Below are 4462 nucleotides of genomic sequence, written 5' to 3'. Positions count from 1 at the left end.
AAGAGGAAGACAAATTATGTGCAGAGTGTAGAGGGTTCGAGCAAGAGGCCTAAGGTTGTTCATACACGACTGAAGGGCCAGCAGGGTCAGGACCGCTGTGGCAAGTACAACAGGACGCACGATGGGGCGTTCAGGGTGGGTGGTTCTGGCTACTTCAAGTGCGATCGGACAGGTCATATTAACCGAGATTGTACTGCTATTACCATCACCACCTTGTTATCTGATCTGATTTGCTTTCATTGCAATCTGAAGGGCCACAATAAGGCCCATTGTCCGAGTTTGACTGCAGTAGAACCGGTGTCAACACCTACTCCTGCAACTCTACGGATTACTGACGACCACAAGGGCAAGGCGGATGTACCTGGGGTGAAGAGCAAGGATTTTTAGCTGACAGTTGAGGAGGCTTATGTAGCTCCTAACATGGTGATATGTATGTATCTTCTCCTTATCTCTTTATTTATACTGAATCGTCTACTTATATTTATGTGTTTTATTTTTGGATCGTTCCTCGTGAACGGTATTTCTGCATTGGTATTGTTTGATTCAGTGGCTACCCAATCCTTTGTGTCGCTTACGCTTAGTAAGAGGTTTGCTAGAGCTCCAGAGAATATGGATTGTCCTTTATATGTCGAGATTGCAGATGATCGATCTGTCCGAGTCGTAAGGGTTCATCGGAGTTGTATTCTCTAGTTGTTCAGCGAGCAGTATATGGTCGATTTGGTTCCCATTCCTTTGTGTGGGAATAAGGTTATTGTGGGCATAGATTGGTTGAACCCTAATGGGGCAGTGATCGATTATGAGCAGTAGTTAGTTTGGATTCGAACCCCAAGTGGGGGAGAGTTAATGGTTCAGGGAGAGAGAGCTCAACATGGGCCGATTTTGTGTTCAGCAGCGAGGGCCAAAATCTGTATTCAATAGGGTTGTTCCAGATTTGTCGCCTATGTTATGGATACCCGTGATAAGGGTAAGGCGACTGTGTATGATATGCCTATTGTGCGGGAGTATCCGGATGTGTTTCAGGAGGATTTGCCTGGGCTGCCTTTGGAGAGATTGGTTGAGTTCAGGATTGATCTAGTTCTAGGTGCGGCTCCAATAGCCAAAGCATTGTATCGATTGGCTCATCTCAAGATGTAGAAGTTGTCTACATAGCTACATGATTTGTTAGACAAGGGATTCATTTGACTGAGCAGTTCACCATGGGGAGCATTGATCTTATTTGTGAAGAAGAAGGATGGGTCACATCGTATGTGCATTGACTACCGTGAGCATAATAAGGTAACAGTGAAGAACCGTTATCCACTCCCGAGGATTGATGATCTGTTTGACCAACTTCAGGGTGCATCTTGGTTTTATAATATTGATTTGTGTTCGAGTTATCATCGGATGAGGGTTATAGACGAGGATGTGCAGAAGACAGCTTTCCAGACTCGTTATGGTCATTACGAGTTCGTGGTGATGCCTTTTGGGCTCACCAATGCTCCAACCGCGTTCATGGATTTCATGAAATGCGTGTGCAGGCCAATGTTGGATTGGTCTATGATTGTATTTATTGATGATATCTTGATCTATTCTAAGACCAATGAGCAGCACGAGGAGCACTTGGTAGTTGTTAGAGACCTTGAGGAGGGAGAGACTTTTTGCAAAGTTCTCCAAGTGTGAGTTCTGATTGCGCGAGGTGCAGTTTCTAAGGCACCTTATTAACAAAAATGACATTCTGGTCGATCCGGCCAAGGTCGAGGCTGTGATGTGGTGGGAGGTTCTGAGGTCTCCATCTGAGATTCAGAGTTTCCTTGGTCTAGCAGGTTATTATCGGAGATTTATATAGGATTTCTCCAAGATAGTTGTTCATTTGACTCGGATGACAAAGAAGGCGGTCACATCTTGCTGGGGCTAGAGCAGCAGGCAACTTCTGAGACCTTGAGATGGCGATTGTGCGATGGTATTGAGGATTTTGTGGCTTATTGTGATGCTTCAATCATGGGTTTGGGGGCGGTGTTGTTGCAGAGGGGTCGCGTGATCACTTACGCTTCGAGACAGCTGAAGCCTCATGAAACGAATTATCCAACACATGATTATAGATGGGGGTTGTGGTTTTTGCCATCAAGATTTGGCGACATTACTTATATGGGGTCCGTTGTACTATTCACACGGACCACAAGAGCCTGAGGTATCTGATGGATCAGTCAAATCTGAATATGAGCTAGCGTCGATGGTTGGATGTGGTGATGGATTATGATTGTGTATCCTTTATTACTCAGGCAATGCCAATACGGTGACCGATTCTCTCAGCCACAAGGCGGTCGCGGCTCCGATCAGGGATATATGTTTGAGGATGACTATGATTACTCTGCTATTGAGCAGATTCGTGAGGCTCAGATCGAGGCTACAAAGGAAGAGCACCGGAAGAGTGAGCGTATTGTAGGTCTAGTGGCTTCCTTCGATTATCCTAGCTGTGGGTTGTTGACTCTTCATCGGAGAGTATGAGCTCCGTAATGGGGCAGTGTGCATCAATTTTCATGGAGGAGGCACACAAGTCTAGGTTATCCATTCATCCTGGGGAACTCACTAAACTTTGGTTGGGTTTTTGAGCATTCTAACACTCCTAAGTGTACATGCAACCCTAAATACCTTGGATCTATGTTTTCTCTATTATACATGCAAATTAGAATATTCCAAGGTATTACCCTAACTAGCATACAATCTTTCCATACTTGGGTAATAAAATGGATATAATACATACCTTATTGATGTGACTTGTCTTCATGAAGCTTGAGTGCCTAGTGCCCCAAGTGTGACACCTCAAATGGTTTACACAACACCATGAACACTTGTAATAACCTTGAGAATAAGGATACTTTGGTTCTCTTTAATGAAATCGGCCTTGCCCCTTTTGTGTACACACACCAGTGCAAATTTCACCAACCAAGGACATCTTTATATAGTGTGGAGATTAGGGTTAAACTCATGACCCTTCATTTCATATGATCCATGGGTTAAACACTCCATGGACTATCCATGGAAGCTTAGCCCAACCTAAATGAACTTGGCCCATCACAAATATATATCTAAGAGTCCATATTTAATTAGTTCCTTTTGATCACTTAATTAATTATAAATTAATTCTTGATCAATACTAATTAAATAATATGATTATATATTAATATATTAGAACTTATAATATATTAATATAAATCACTAGTATCCTTTTTCCTCATAGTCTATCCAATTGTCCCGATGCCATCCAACTCAAATGGACCGTGTCGGGTCGGGTCAAGTCTTACCAATTATAGTTATGGACTTAGACATTAATCCAACAGTCTCCCACTTGGATAAGTCTAAAACTATTATTGAGTATGACTTCAAAACACGATTAGCAATCGTAGCTCTTAAAAGCTTCTGTCGAACTCTGACGTGTTAACTGAACTCTGATCTTGTCAATGAATTGTCCATTAGATAAGGGATCATATATTCCTCCATTCTAGATATCATATGGACTGAGATATGGATTATAAATCATTCTCTCTATCCATTTGTTGTTTCCCGATTTCCGATTTATGACGACTGACTGATTGAACAGATCAAATCAGTTCTGGCTTGGCCAAGCACTCACATGTATCATCATTAAATCATCGAGGGGCCCACATATATCACTTTTATCCCGAAGGTAAAAGGAATGGATAAACTTCGAATCATATGGCTTGTTCTACTACTTGTTGAATCATACACAAAAGCACGTTTTATAACATCGAGTTACCAATGCATTTTCTGCAATCAATGTATAACCAACTCATAGTAACAACTCATATATCTAGGTTTGAAGAATATAAGATATTATCGTCTCATGATCACTCGTGATAAAATCCATAAAGTGATTCCAATGAGCGTGGGTTGATTCCAATACTCAGAACTTATGAGCACTCATGAGTGTTGTAGCACCACTTTGTCCAACAACTTAGACCTCTACAAGCCAACCCATGACAATCTTGATTCATATCTACTTCCAACATATGACCAACTGTGGATGGTTAGAATAACATAGTTATTCAGGAAGAATGACCCAGTTATTCTGGAAGTCAAAACATGCAAAGTGAAACACAAGAATAATCGAATCCAACATGGTCTCAGAACTTATGAATATAAATAAATCACCTTTTATTTATCACCATATTGATTACCCATCATTCATTGCATACTGTTTCAAACTATCAACTTTATACTTGAATTAAAATAATAGTTGTCCCATGCTCCAAGCATGTACACTATGTTTTTCTAAACACTAGTCATGCCATACACCAAGTATGCATACTAAGTTTTTCTATGATCTTTACTTTGTGAAAGAGATCGATTGAACATAATTCCAATGATTCTCATTTCACACTCCCAATTCCTTACTGCAAATGCAAGAATTCCAAATTCATGCCATTTACTAAAATCTATTAGATTCTAAACTTATATGCATTGA

This window comes from Lactuca sativa, chromosome 7 (assembly GCF_002870075.4).
Source record: "Lactuca sativa cultivar Salinas chromosome 7, Lsat_Salinas_v11, whole genome shotgun sequence".
NCBI classification, from domain to species: domain Eukaryota; kingdom Viridiplantae; phylum Streptophyta; class Magnoliopsida; order Asterales; family Asteraceae; genus Lactuca; species Lactuca sativa.
This window is presented reverse-complemented; position numbering follows the sequence as displayed.